Source organism: Diceros bicornis, chromosome 35 (assembly GCF_020826845.1).
Source record: "Diceros bicornis minor isolate mBicDic1 chromosome 35, mDicBic1.mat.cur, whole genome shotgun sequence".
Lineage (NCBI taxonomy): Eukaryota > Metazoa > Chordata > Mammalia > Perissodactyla > Rhinocerotidae > Diceros > Diceros bicornis.
In genome coordinates, this window is record NC_080774.1 from 873797 (window position 1) to 889198 (window position 15402).

General features: G+C 58.6%; 1 protein-coding gene across 1 annotated transcript in view; it reads left to right on the top strand.

The window, feature by feature from the left end:
* The window catches only part of GALNT9 (polypeptide N-acetylgalactosaminyltransferase 9), a 97275-nt gene that overhangs the window by 66519 nt on the left and 15354 nt on the right, over positions 1 to 15402 (top strand). The window lies entirely within an intron of this gene.

Below are 15402 nucleotides of genomic sequence, written 5' to 3' on the forward strand. Positions count from 1 at the left end.
TGAGGCTGGTCCGCGAGCTGCTTGTTACCGGTCAGTGGGACGTGAGGCCCCAACTAAGAGTCAGTGTGAGAAACCTCGGTGGCGTCGGGGCTGAGAGTGTGACGTCTGTGGAATACAACAACAAAAGACTGTATTTCGTGGGCAATCATTTCTCAAGCCGTTCACCTGTATTGTGTCACGCTGCGTCTGGGCTGGGGGAACGGGGGTCCGTGGTTAGAGCTGGTCCTGCCTCTCCCGGCGTTTGAGTGTCCGCAGCAGAGACCCGCCTCGCGCCTCCGCTCTGTGCATTTGTCCTGGTTGGATGGGGAAGGCAGGTTGTGGGCGCCCGAGGCCCCCAGCGCTGCTTCCCGGGGGAGAAGGTCCCGGGCAGGCCAGGGTGGACGGGGCCTCGCTGGGGCGGGCAGGTCTCAGCCGAGGGGCAGGAGGTGCTGGCCCACACGGCACGAGGCTGCACACGCTGCCCGCCGCGGGCCCTGGGTGCCCCCAAGGGAGGTCCCGATCTGATCCAGGGGGTGACTGAGCCCCAACCCCTCCTTCCCATCCCAGCGACTCCTCCTGGTTTCGAACCTCCTCCCTTGGCTGCTGGGGAAACTGATGGAAAGTTCTGGAAGACTCTTGGTTGCCAATCAGGTGCTCCAGGATGGCGAGCTCGGTCTCCTCCTGGAGGCCCTAAACTGAGGTCAGACCTCAGCCCCCTGTGGGGAGGGCACTTCGTCACCCAAAGCCTTGGGGAATGTCGGCGACCAGGGGGCACAGGTCCCCTTGAGGACAGCCCTTCAGGGACGTGGTGTGGAGAGCTTCCACCCTCAGAACAGGACACGGTGCGTGTTGGCAGGCAGCTTGCGAGATCTCAGAGGCTCAGAGAGCAGGCGCCTGGCCCAGACCCTTCCCCGGAGCCCGTGTCTCCCGCAGGGAGCAGGGCTCACTTAACATGATCCGAACATGGCTGTGTGCCAGGCCTGTGACTACAGAGGGGACAAAACAGATGGAAACCCTGCCTTTCCTCAGCTCGCCTTCCAGCGGAGGCGGCGACGAGACAAGGCAGTGTATCAGTCAGCGAGAGATGGGAAAGGGAGGATGAAGCAGGGACACCAGGGCTGTGGGCGGGGTTTTAAAGAGAGTGGCTGGGGCCACCCCGTGGCTTAGTGGTTAAGTGCGCGTGCTCCGCTGCTGGTGGTCCGGGTTTGGATCCCGGGCGTGCACCAACGCACCGCTTCTCCGGCCATGCTGAGGCCACGTCCCACATACAGCAACTGGAAGGATGTGCAGCTATGACATCAACTATCTACTGGGACTTTGGGGAAAAAAATGGAGGAGGAGGACGGGCAATAGATGCTAGCTCAGAGCCGGTCTTCCTTAGCAAAAAGAGGAGGATTAGCACGGATGTTAGCTCAGGGCTGATCTTCCTCACACACACACAAAATAATAATAATAAAGAGAGTGGTTGGGGAAGGGGACGTGTGGCATTGACAGGGAGACCTCCAGGTGCCCGAGGGAGCCGTGGATGATCAGGGGAAGGGAGGGGTGCTCCAGGCCGAGGGAACGGAAGGTGCAAAGGCCCTGAGGCAGGATGGTGCCTGGTGTGCCAGAAGCAAGCAGGCCTGTGTGGCGAGAGGAGGGGTGGGTCGGCTTCTGCTCCGAGTGAGATGGGAGCCATGGGAGGCTCTGGGCAGAGGGTCCACCTGGTTTCCACCTTTAGGGACCCCTCCAGCCTCTCTGGTTCCAGGGTGGAGCGGGCAAGGGCGGAAGCAGGGAGGTCTGGGAATAATCCAGGGAGGGGTGGCTTGGACCAGGGCAGGAGAAGGTCAGATCCTGCTGAGTCTGGGTGCATTCTGGAGGCAGCCCACAGGGTTTGCTGGTGGAGGGCACGGGGTGTGAGGGGGCAAGTTGCCTTGGTGGCATTTGGCCTGAGCAGCTGGGTGGGGGAGAAGCCACCGCTGAGCTGGGGGGCCATGGGCAGACAGGTTGCGGGGGCAGGGCCTGGAAATCCCCATCCCTCAGAGCCCAGAGCTCGCGGCGGTCGGGGCCCCCGGGAGGCTCCACATGGGCCACCACCAGGCGGGCGCGGAGGGCTGCCCTTCTGCTCTGCTTAAGTGGCTCGGCTGCTCCGTCAGCTTCTAAGTATTTGGCAGAGAAAACAATAGTTCAGCGCCCCCTTTTATCCTGCGTTCACAGCTCTGGGGGGCTCAGCGGATGGGCGCAAAGCCTGGTTGACGTGGCGGGCGCAGCGCGCCTGGCGGGGCCAGCAGGGGCGTTCAAGGGCTGTGCGACCCAGATTGGCAAGCCTGGGGAAAACCGCCCCTTCTCCAGGAGCCGAGTGCACGGTCGTGACCAGGTCACCGAGTCCCTGCCTGCGCCCGGCACTCCGGGCTCACGTGCTCACCACGTGCCACAACCACACGCCCGGGACTAGGACCCCACCGTACACGCAGGCCCGGGGCGGGAAGTGACTTAGCCGGGGGCACCCAGGGCTGGGACCCAAACCCAGACTAGTTCTCGGCTCTAATCAGCCAGTTAGCTCTGTCTCTACCCGGTGGGCGACTAGTCAGTGCGGTGTTTACCGGCGCCGAGTGCAGGGGTCTCCTGGGGCCACCGTGACCTTATCCCAGAGGCTTAAAGCCCAGGGACCCGTTCTCTCAGCTCTGGGCCGAGTCGGACATCCAGTCATCACAGGCGCTCCCTGAGGGCTCCAGGAGGACCCGCCTGCCCCTCCCAGCCTCTCGTCTCTGCTGTCGCCTCACCGTTCCTCCGCTCCCAGACACGTCCTCCAGTCACACACCGTCTTCTCCCCGGGTCTTCACGTCGTCACCCTCGGTGTGGGTCCAACTTTGTGCCCAAATGTCCCCTTCTCACAAGGACACCAGTCATCCTGGGTCAGGACCCACCTGGTGACGCATCTTATCTCAATCACCTCTGTGAGGACCCTTTTCCAGATAAGTCACATTCCGAGGCCCTGGGGGTTAGGACTGCAGCATACCTTTCGGGGGACACAAATCACTCCGTAACAGGGATACTATTGTGTGGTTATTATCAGGCAAGATGGGGGTGGGGAGCATTGAAACCTTCGATGAAGGATTCCGGCGATGGAGGGTGGAGGAAGCCAGACTGTTTCCACCAGGTGCCCCTGAAGATGATTCAAGTTCCCGTAGAAATTGGAACTCCCCAGGGTCCCGCGTCTGCCCGGTGGAGGGGGGCTTGGCTCAAAGGCTCTGGGTACCAAAGAGTGGTGCCCCGGCACAGACAGCCTCCCTGGGGCTGCGCCTGTGGGTCTGGGTTCCATCAGCCCGTGCCCTGGAGGCGCCTGAGACACAGACCTTTCCAATTCCCCGTGTCTCCAGAGAAGCCCAGAGGGCAGGGGGTGCCAGGCCAGCATCCACGGCCCCTCTAGGCTGGAGATCTGGGGGCGGGGAGCCGGGGTCTGGTACTGGTCTCTCGCAGCCAGGAGACCCAAGGCCGATGTGAGTCATGGGCAGGTGGCCCTGTTGGGACCTCAGAGCTGGAGACCGAGGATGCCACAGAGCCGTCACAAAATATTTCTGGCTGTGGTCAAGCCTGGAAACCGTGCAGGTAGGTGACTCTGTGGAGAAGAGAACCCTCAAATTTGCAGGCAAATTCAGTCACGAGGGCTTGGGGGAAACCCCAACCAATGTCAACAGGAAGAAAACAAAGACAGAAACAACATGGGACATCATGCGGCAGGTCCACCCGGGCGGCCCGAGCAGGTGCCTCAGACGGATCTGGGATGACAGAAGGAGCTGGTTCCTCGGGGCGCCTCAGTGCACTCGTGGAGCCTGCGGTTTAGTGACTTGCACACGCACCACGTGGCCTGGATGTGGACCAACCATCTGCTGCACGGTCCAGAGGAACCACACACCCTCCCCTTCTGCGTCGTAGCGGACAGCGCTTTCCAACGGCCGCCGGGGGCATCTGGTCCACGTGCTCTCTCACCCAGCACTCGGACCCTCCTCCTGTCAAGGACGACGTGGTCTGTGTCCCCTCTGCCTTGAACCTGGGCTGACCTGGTGACTAGCCAACCAGGACAGAGCAGCAGGAACAATGATGTGACCCCTAAGGCCAGGTCATGAGAAAAGACGCTCTGCCCTGTTCCCGTGGACACCAGCTCTTGGAACCCAGATGCCCCCGTGAGGATGTCGAGCAGCCGCATGGAAAGGCAACTAGCTGAGGCCCCAGCCGACAGCCAGACACGGAAGCTTCCGGATGATTCGAGCCCCCGGCCTCCAGGTCTTCCCAGTGGGGGGCCCAGGCATCATGACACAAGAGACTTGTCCCCACTGGGCCTCCTCCACGTTTCTGACCCACGGAATCCCGGCACGTTAGAAAATGGTTGATGTCACCAAGCTCGGGACGGCTTGTTCCGAAGCAGCGTCTACCCCGAAATGTGCTGATTTAAAATGCTCCCTTCAATTAGAAGCAGTTCCGCTGTCTGTTAACTGTGGGGCCGGAGGACGCGGGTGAAAGGTGTCGGCAGCAATCAGACCTGGGTCCAAATCCCGTCTCCACCACTTTCCAGCCGAGTGAACTCAGGAAAGTCGCTCCCCTCGCTGAGTCTCCTCGTGTGAACCGGGGACCACGGAGGGGGTGGGAAGGTGAGAACGAAGCACATAAACTGCTGACCCCGCAGCCCCCGCAGCACAGACGGTTCCGTGACGTCCACGCGGCAGTCCACTGACGCCGCTGGGCCTGTCCCAGCTGCGCTGCGTACATTTGCTGGTTTCATCTGCACAGCACCCCGAGGGCAGACGCTGTTATTCCCGTTTTCAAGAAGAGGAAACTGAGTCCTCACGAGGCAGAGCTGGGCGTCTCCTCCAGGCGTTCTTGCCCAGGAATCCTGTGGTTATTACTAGTTATCGGTATTGCCAGGACCGAGAGCAACTCACCCCGGGGCAGAGCGACTTAACCAGCTCTCTCTCTCCAGGGGCACCTGACAACCTGGTGACGAGTCCACACCCGGAGGCGGTCAGCTCAAAAGGCTGGGAGGCGTGTGTGAGTCCTCTTTCTGATGGGCAGGCGGCAGCTCCCCCAGACTCCAGCCTCAGGCTCTGGCTGTGTCCGAGGGGGGCTGCCGGGGCCGTGAGCCACAGCCCGATGTCAGGGACCCCCTGACCCAGCGAGGTCACAGGCCTGCCGTGCCCTCCTGCCCCTCTCCAGCGGGGCTGCGGCTCAGGGGTGGCGGGAGGGCCGTGACCTGATGAGGTCCTCGGGAACTCTGCAGCAGCAGCCTGGGGGACCACGAGCCGCCCACCCACCGGCAGCCAAGCCTGAAGTTCAGAGCCGTTTGTGGAATTAAAGCAAGGGGAAGCCAGCTTGTGCATTGACTTCCCAATTATTAAAACATCATTTGAGCCAAAACTCACGGTTAGCCATGACGCTGAGCCTGAGGCCCCGAGACGCTGCTGCAGCAGCTGTGCGTCAGAGCCCTGGGCACCGCAGGCTTTGCAGGCAGAGCGGGAGCACCGGAAACCCACCAAAAGGAGGGGCCGGTTCCTGGGTTCTCAGGCTCGGGCTGCACCAGAACCCCCTAGACAGCTCCTAAAACACACATCCATGGGCCCCACCCCAGAGACCGGGATTCCGTAGGGCGGGGTGAGCCCAAGAGTCTTCATGTCCAACAGATTCCAGGAGCTGCTGAGGCCGCTGGTCCGGGAGCCCACTTTGAGAACCAGCCTCGGCAGGGCCGGCCCCTTGGAGACCGTCAGCTACTGGCTCCCTGCTCTGCACGGACCTGAGCACTGCTCGCAATCCCGACACATCCTCCGGCCGAGGAGCCGCGTCCTGGAGCCCGCTCTGGGCCTCCGGTGCTGAGCTGTGCTGCTGTGGGCTGAGCCCCCGGTGGTTTGGGGTACTTGGTTTTTTGTTTTTCTTGTTGGTGAGGAAGATCAGCCCTGAGCTAACATTCGATGCAAATCCTCGTCTTTATGCTGACGAAGACTGGCCCTGGGCTAACATCTGTGCCCATCCTCCTCCACTTTATATGGGACGCCGCCACAGCATCGCCTGACAAGTGGTGTATCAGTGCACGCCTGGGATCTGAACCTGCGAACCCTGGGCCACCAAAACAGAGCACGTGAACTTAACCACTATGCCAGCGGGCCGGCCCTTGGGGTACTTGGTTTTTTTGTTTTGTTTCTAGGGTTTCATTTCATTTGTTGTTTTGTTTTTGTTTTTCCCTCTGGAGGCTTTATTCACAGAAAAGATTATTTAAGGCTAGTTTATAAAATTTACATACATTTTATTGAAGTTACACTTTTCAAAACCTATTTGCTTTAAGCTTTTAAGTTAAACCTACAGATCATACTAATATGGTTATAATTCTAACAGAATGAGGACACTCACCTTCCCTTTTTGCCTAAAGTTTGAACAGATTAAAGGTTGAACAGATTAAATGCCATGAAACAACAATCAATTCCATTTCTGCCTTTAGTTAATTAAATTCCCCTGAACGTTTTAAAATGACACTTATACATGGAACATATTTTCTTTCCTCTTAAGCACTTCGAATGCTGATCTCATAGCAGAAATTCCAAGTGCTTAAAAAATTCTAGTGTATCTAATAACTTAAATTTATACCAAATCTCAAATTCTCTGAAGCATCTCAGGATTATTTGCAAATATATCTAATTCTCTGACACGGTCCAATTTTAAATCACAAATTCAGAATCAAACTTCAATTATGCATATTAAAAATAGAACCAGGAGGTTAATCTGGCAGATTCTTCAATATGCTGACTTTTCTCAGCTGTTTTGATCACTAAATACCAAATCTTTGCAAATGATTCCTGAACCTTCTGCAGGCGGCATGCTCATCTCCTGGGGCGGCTCCCGCAGGGCAGGGGCCGGGCGCTCCTCCTCCGCGACCCGAGAGGCCCTTGGGGTTTCCGGCTGCTTCAGGTGAAGTTCCCTGGGCTCTGTGCACACCATGACCGCCCCCCAGCTGGTGTCTGGTTGCCCCTGGGCCCCTGGCTTCCTCGCCCCTCCACCCGCAGGACCCAGTCCTGCACTGCAGCCCCCATTTGCAACACAGTACTGGGCAGGGTCCTCCTGGAAAAGCTGCACTGTCCCTGGGGACGGGGGCCTGAAGAGGGGCCTCCACCTGCACCCGCCTCGGGAGGGACAAAGAGCAAAGAGAGACATAGCCTGAAGCTCAGGGAGGAGGCCGGACTGGAGATCCAAACCCGAGGAATGCCAGCCTGGAAAACCGGAGTCAGAAGTCAGGATGAGGGGCTTTCCCCGGGGAGAAAGTGGTGGGAGAGAGGAGGGCAGGTCACTCCTTCAGATCCCTCCCTCCCTCTCTCTCTCTCTCACTGTCTCTCTCTATCTCTGTTTCACTGTCTCTCTGTCTCTGTCTCTCTCCCCCCACCTCAAGTCCACAGCTGAAGGAGTTTGTCAAATGCAAACACCTGTGTAACCACCTCCGACATCAAGATACAGTAATTACCTGTCACCTCAAAAAGATCCCCCACCCTTTCTCTTTTAACCTGTCTGATTATTTCAAGCAAAAACATCTCAGATTGGGTCCTAGATGCCTTGAATGCTTAACAGTGTCCCTTTCGAGTAGACCTCGGACCAAACAGCCTCTGGCAGACTGCAGCGTCCAGCTCACCCTTAATGGCGATGCCTGGTTTTTGTTGTGTTTACTTTTACAGCCACCTTTTATTTTTGGCGGGAGACAATGGTTCCACCTAAGGTAGTGATGTGCTTCCTTCTGAAACACGTGCCTTTAATGTTTGGGAGCGAGGGGCTCAAGCCATGTGTGGAGTAGGTAACCCTTGGCGGTGAGGAGGGGCGGCGTCTTCCTGTGTCTTCTGGTTTTTCCTGGATTCTTTCACCAGGTGTGTATCAAGGCGGACTTTTTAGAGAGAAATGAAGTTGAGGTTTGCAATTGGAAATAAACATAGAAGGGAGCAAGGAAGGAGAGAGAAACAAAGGAGGGGGGTGAGGAGACCCCGCAGCTCCGAGCTGCACTTCTGGGATGAGGTCAGGAGAGCCCCCAAGATAAGCGGTCGCCGTGTCGGGCCTCGGGGAGCCAGAAAGGGCTCCACCCAACGTCACATCCCCTCGGGTTCTGAGTGGGTCCCCAGAGCCCGTGGGTCCCCTCCCCGCGACGCTGGCTGCTCAGCCCTGGCCCAGTGCCCACCGTGCTGCCCCCACCTCCAGGGGCCACTCACCACCCGGCCAAGCTGCCCCCCCCCGCCGGGGAACTGGGACGTGGGCGGCGGTGCCTGGGTCCCGGCTCACTCGCCCACAAGATCTGGGTACCGACAGTGCATCAGCAGCCAGGGAGGCTGGTGTTTGCTCATGTTCGAGAGGCCTGCCTGACCTTGCACTCCAGCTGAGGGACCCGGCCAGCGCCGTCCTGATATGTCATACGGAGTAGGAATATGTTGAACCCGTATTTAGAGGCTGTGGGTGAAAGGGCTTTGAGCTGCGGCCTCCTGGGGTGTGATGCGTCCCGTCTGGCACTGTGGGAACTCTATGCCGGGCGGAGGGCCTGAGGTGAACAGTCTGGGCAGTTAGACGAGTTAACGGGGCTCCCCAGGATGGCGGTGGCTCATGAAGCCCTTTCTGTGCCCGTCAGTCTGGGAGATGGATGCACGGACACAGACCTCATCTCCAGCTGTAATCAGTTTGTATTCCCGTCACTGTCACCGTGTGACAAACCACCCGTAGTTCAGCTCAGAACGACCATTTCACTTTGCTCACAGTTCGGTGGGTCAGGAACCGGGAAAGGCTCAGCCGTGGTTGCTCATGTGGCTGCGTCAGAAGGAGGCTGGGCTGCGCTCCTCCGAGAGCCCCAAGGGGCAGGACGTCCGAGGTGGCACCCAGGTGGCTGCCGTGGATGCTGGCTGTCGCGGGGGAGTCCAGCCTCCACGTGGCCCTCCATGGTCGGGCCCCTCACCCGGGCAGCCTCGGGCCCCAGCACAGGTGTTCCAGCCAACGAGGCAGCCGTGGCGATTCCCTCTCACGTCCCGGCCCCGGGAGAGGCACCGCGTCACGGGCTCACCTGTGGATGGAAGCAATCACGAGTCAGCCCAGAGTCCAGAGGACGGGGCGGAGACCCCAGGACGGCAGGGGAGGCCAAGAATTTTGCATTCTTCTCTTTTTTAACTTCCAATCTTGTCCCCTCTCAATAGAGTGAGGTGGTTACGATGATGGTGGGGAGCCCGTGACCCTCACCTGCCCAGCACATTCCATAACCGCCCCCTGCCTCAGTTTACTCATCCGGAGAGTGTGGTTTATGAAGATTAAACCAACTAATGCTTGTAAGGCCTTGAAATGGTGCCTGGCACAGAGCAAGTGCTGTAGAGACTCGGGTCACTGTGATCAAGTCTCCAACGGGACTCGGAGGCTCGGGACTCCTACCTGAGAGCCGGACCTCCACGCTGTGGGGTGGCCTGAGGAGGGTGGGCACAGGCCTTAATCCCGCCCCCTCTGTCCCCAGGGCAGACACGCACCGCTGTTCCGTAAAGGTGGGGGCAGCGAGGGGTCTGCAGCGGCTCCTCGGCCGTGTCTCTGGTCCTCGTCCCACCTGGAGTCCAGGGCACTCGGGCCTGCACCCTTCCCCTTTCTTGTCCTCTCGACAAAGACGCCAAGTGATCCCAGGGGGCTTCCTCTCACCCTGAGAATTAAACCCACACCCCTCCCGGGGTCGGCAGGACCCTCGCCACCCCTGCCCGCCTATCCCGCTGCCCACACTCCCTCGCTCACCCACTTGGCCCCAGCCCCTCCGCTCCCGCCGTCAAGCCCAGCTGCGTCCCACTCTGGGGGAGCCACTCCCCGCCTGGCTGCCTCCTGACCCTGGGTCTCGGCCCTGGACGCCCCAGAGCCCATGCCCCGCACACCGCAGGGTTTTCCTCGTTCGACAGCTCCATCCCCCATATCTCACTTATTTCCCTGCTTTTGACTGCCTGTCTCCCCTCCATGCCCCTCTGGAATACGAATAGGTCCCCGTGAGCAGGGGCCGAGGCTGTCTCCTTCCCGGCTGCAAGTGACCCTACACAGTGGGGGCTCACCGTGTTTATTGGAAAAGCTGGGGCCTCTGTGTCGTGTGCTAACTGCTGGAGCACGGGGGTGGGGGGAGCATCACAGAGAGCAAGTTGCTCATTTGTTGACCAACTTCTTGCTGACGTCCACGGGGCTGAACGTCGTCCTGGGTGCAGGGATTCAGCAGGGAGCGGAGCAGACACCTCGTCGCCCAGTGGAGCTTCCCTGAGATGAATGGATACGTGTGCACTCTGCAGCTTGTAGAGAAACCCGGGCAGGGAGTGTCTGGGATGGGGGAGGTTGTCATGTGAAGTGGGATGATCGGGGAAAGGAATGCTGAGATGGTGACGTCTGAGCAGACGTGAAGGAGGAGAGAAAGCAAGCCGTGCGGCTTTGGGGAAACGTGTTCCCGGCTGAGGGAACAGCGCTTGCGAAGGCCCTGAGGCAGGGGCATGCGTGGCGGGAGTGTGGCCCTTGTCGCAGAGACCGTGAGGGGCCTCTGCCTCCTGGGATCCCGGCTCCCATGCAGACGGGCCTCGCAGCCGCCGCCGTTTCTGATCATCGTTAGCACGGGTGGTCCACATGGCACTTCTGATCGATTCACCCCAATTAGAGAGCAATTCTGTGGTCTGGGGGCTGGTTTACATTCCTGTGATTGTAGACAAGCCAATGGCTCGTCCCCTAATGAGGAGAGCCCTGGAGCCAATTAGGGGAAAATGGATCCGGGCCTCCGTTAGGTTAATACAGGTCAGGACACCGCAGCAGCGGGCGGCCCGGCGGAGAGCCATCCGGCCGCAGAACACAAGCCGGACGTGGGCGCCTGCTCCGCGTTGACTTTGGGACTCGCGGCTCTTCCAGGGTGCCGCGGGAAAACCTCAGCACCGGGGGCAGTGACTGTGCCTCCACACCCCGGCCCTCTGAGGGCTGCGTGGGCCGTGGAACATCTGGGGCCCGGGGCGGGTTTTTCCTAGTCCTCCCGAGTGGCTTATACAAGCTCCTGCCTCACCGGAGCAGACAAGTGGCATTGTCACCCTCGGAGGGCGCAGGGAGGGTGCCCTCACTGCTCCCCGGTCCACACTCGGGAGAGGGGTCCTGCAGTCAAACTTCAGCGGGGCGCCTGGGTGTTCCCCCATGCTGGTCCTAGACCTTTCTTGCTCTGTGAGCGGAGGGCAGAAGGGGAGGGTGGGGAGTGGGCCGTGAAGTCCTGTTCTAGTTCTGCTTTCAGGAAGGGCTTGTTCTAGTCGCAAGTGGGTCAGCCTGCCTCATAAGGTGAGGACGCATCCCCACTCCCAGGAGCCCACGGGGCAGGGCTGTCACCACAGGGTGAGCCCCTCGCCTGCCCAGCCAGCCTCTGCTCCATCTGAGCAGATGCATCAGGCCTGTGGGGGTGGGGGCAGAAGCAGATGCCGCTGGGGGAGAGAAAGTCTGGCCACTTGAACGTCTTTGTGAACAAGCCCTGCTGCCCACACAGGGTTTTCGGAAGACCCCTTGGGACACATTTGGAGCCTGCCTCTGCCCGTTAACCAGCTGGGCCACCTTCTCTCTCTGAGCCTCGGTTTCCCCTTCTGTCACGGAGGGTCGCAGGAGACTTAACTCTGGGGGCTGTCTGGGGAGTCAGTGACATCAGCTCTCAGTGCCTGGAACAGAACAAGCGTGCAGCGAGGGCTCCATGTTGCCATGTGCGGGTACTTCTGGATACGTTTTTTTCCTTTACGAAAGCGACTTTTATGAGGAAAACACTGGAGGTTAGCTAACTGGAACCAAATCAGAGTCACTCGTGATTCTGTCTCTGTCAGTGCCGCGATGTGAACCCTTTCAGAGCTTTTCCCGTATATCCGAACATTGCCTACGTGTGTGCGTGTGTACACGTACATAACGTGTGCTGCACGTTTTATGTTTAACACGTATACACTTCCTAAAAGCTGTGAACCACGAGCATCCCTTCTGTAACCACTGGCTGAGTCCCCAGGGGGTGACGTCCATCCAGAACCGCAGAGTCTCCCTCACCGAGCGGTGTCCGTGCCAACCCTGAGACCGTTCCATCTTTCCCTAGTTTGTGCAGCTCTGAAATCAGTGCTCTTGTGTCTGAATCTTTCCTCACATCTCAGTTACTTCCTCAGGATACATTTCTAGAAATGGAATTGCCGGATCAGATAAAACACATATTTTTATGGCTTTTGATACAACCTGCCAAATCCTCCTCCCAGCTCCGCCTGCCACTCTGGGCGTGTCCGTGTGTGAGTGCGTGGGTGGGTGGATGGCAGATGGTGGATGGGTGGGTAGGTGGATGGTGGATGGTGGATGGTGGATGGGTGGATGGTGGATGGGTGGATGGGTGGATGGGTGGATGGTGGATGGGTGGGTGGGTGGGTGGATGGCGGATGGCGGATGGGTGGATGGCGGATGGCGGATGGTGGATGGGTGGGTGGGTGGATGGGTGGATGGTGGGTGGGTGGGTGGGTGGATGGCAGATGGCGGATGGGTGGATGGCGGATGGCGGATGGTGGATGGGTGGGTGGGTGGATGGCGGATGGTGGATGGTGGATGGGTGGATGGTGGAGGGGTGGGTGGTGGATGGGTGGATGGTGGATGGTGGATGGTGGATGGGTGGGTGGGTGGATGGTGGATGGTGGATGGGTGGATGGGTGGATGGTGGATGGGTGGGTGGGTGGATGGTGGATGGGTGGGTGGTGGATGGGTGGATGGGTGGATGGTGGATGGTGGATGGTGGATGGGTGGATGGGTGGATGGTGGATGGGTGGATGGGTGGATGGGTGGGTGGGTGGATGGTGGATGGTGGATGGGTGGATGGTGGATGGGTGGGTGGGTGGATGGTGGGTGGGTGGATGGTGGATGGTGGGTGGGTGGGTGGGTGGATGGTGGATGGGTGGGTGGCGGATGGGTGGATGGTGGATGGGTGGGTGGGTGGATGGTGGATGGTGGATGGTGGATGGGTGGGTGGGTGGATGGTGGATGGGTGGATGGTGGATGGGTAGGTGGATGGTGGTTGGTGGATGGTGGATGGGTGGGTGGGTGGATGGTGGATGGTGGATGGTGGATGGGTGGGTGGGTGGATGGTGGATGGGTGGATGGTGGATGGGTAGGTGGATGGTGGTTGGTGGATGGTGGATGGGTGGGTGGGTGGATGGTGGATGGTGGATGGGTGGGTGGGTGGATGGTGGATGGTGGATGGTGGATGGGTGGGTGGGTGGATGGTGGATGGGTGGATGGTGGATGGTGGGTGGGTGGATGGTGGTTGGTGGATGGTGGATGGGTGGGTGGGTGGATGGTGGATGGGTGGATGGTGGGTGGTGGATGGTGGATGGTGGGTGGTGATAGTGGATGGATGGGTAGGTGGATGGATGGGTGAGTGGTAGATGGATGGATGAGTTGCTGGGTGAATGGGTGGGTAATTCAATGGGTGGATGAAGGGAACATTAGGTTGAACCACATAAAATTGCTGATATTCAACTGTTTTTGATGAACACACAAGGCAATTTTGCATGGTTTGACTTACTAGAGAGACACTGTACTGCTGTGGTTCCAGTGCCCGAATAACTTGAGAGTTGTTTTCTTGTAACCACATTGACACACGAGGTGAATTTGTTAACCTCCGCATCTTCAAGGTCATCGCAGTCACGGGGAGGCTGCCGTGGGATTAAAGAGTCGGGCGTATTGGAGTGGTGGCGAAGCCAAGAGGGGGAGCAGTCTTCACTTTATTTGGATTATAAAAGCAACACGTTCTCCGTGTTAAAACTCAGCTATTACAGAAATATGGTATAGGAAGTAAAAGCCTTCTCTCACATGATAAGCACTGTTCACAGTTTCCATATCGTCCTCCAGATTTATGTGTGTGTGTGAATTTTTCAATTCTTGTTTGTAAAGAAACAGCATATTTCTCTAAAAACAAAAATACACTGTTGTAAAGTAACCATATCAAATGCATGTTTCTGGTTTTGAGAGGGGGAGACTGAGGGAAAGAGGCAGGTGACATTCCCCTGTGTGTGGCATGTGGCTCTCGGCGGGGGGTTCTGATGAATTGAGGAGGATTAAAGAGAGGCCAACATGACCCCATGACACCAGAGGAGGGCCCAAGAGGCAGCGGGCAGGCGAGGAGGGGTGGGCTGGCCTGGAGGAGAGTCCAGAGAGAAGGTGGTGCTCCAGGCGGGCGGCCGGAGGAGGCAGCTTCTCTGGGAAGAGCCGAGGGCAGGCATGAGGTGGTCAGACAGCTCCAGGGTCGCTCCCTCCCGGCTCCCCAGTGGGGCCCCTGGGGCGGTGTGTTCTCACCCTTGAGTGCAGAGTCCCAGGGCAGCTGTGGAAGCTCTCGCACCCGGCCCACCACCAGTGTCTGACGTGGTGGGGGGCGGAACGGCAAGGCCTGGACCGCGGGATTTTAAATCCCTCTCGGAGATTCTGAGGGCATTTCTCATCGGGGACAGCTCGGTGCCAGCAAAGACGGAGAGGGCTCGTTGAGAAGCCCTGGGGCCGGCAAGGGGCCGCGTGCCACGCTCCTGGCCGCAGGGAGGCTGTGAATTAAATCAACTCTGAGACCAGAAAAGTGTCTCCACGGCAGTGATGTGGAGTAGGACACACTCGCTTCCCCTGGCCGTGTGGACGGAGGCAGAGCCGCAGGGAGCGCTGGCTCCTTGCTGACAGGGCGCTCCAGAAAACGTCACTCTGATCATCGAGCGGCATGACGCATGTGGGGAGAGAAAGGAGAAAGGTCAGCTTGATACCGAACCAAGTGGGCTCGTCTCCTGGTGAGTTAAATAAGACACTACACCAGTGGAAGCTGTCTCACAAAGTAAAGTGTATTTGTTGCAGGTAGGAGGCCATGAGGAATCATTTCCAAAGTCATGGCATCCCGAACAAAGGAAAGCAGGAACTTTTATTTGGTTGGGGAATGAATGTTCAAAAGGGAGAGGCAGGTATTTGCTTGCACAGCTCAGTTGGAGAACATGCTTCCGCATAATGAGGCCTAAGCTCCTCCTGGAGAGACCTTTGCGTTAAAGATAAGGCAGAGGTCATGGGGCGGCTCTGGAGGTGAGGCTTGGTCAGTTTCAGGATGGCTGGTGGTTACATCTCCTTAGCACACAAAAGGAAAAGAAACAACCTGGAAAAACAGTTAATTGCTTCCAAACCCACCTTTGAGTTTCTCCAGGCACCTAGTCGGTGACAAGCTCCCTTCAGAATGGATGTTCTAAGGGCGTGGGGGGGAGGGGAGACGCTCCGGGCCTGTCGCCAGGCTGTGCCCTCCATGTCCCCGTCTCGGTCCCCACCGGCAGACTCCTTCCCGCTCCCCCTGGGGCACGTGTCGGCTCACATCTCCCACCTGACATCCGCACAGTGAGCGAGCCGCTCGCTGGGGCCGTGCCGACGGGTCATTATTTCTGGGTCTGA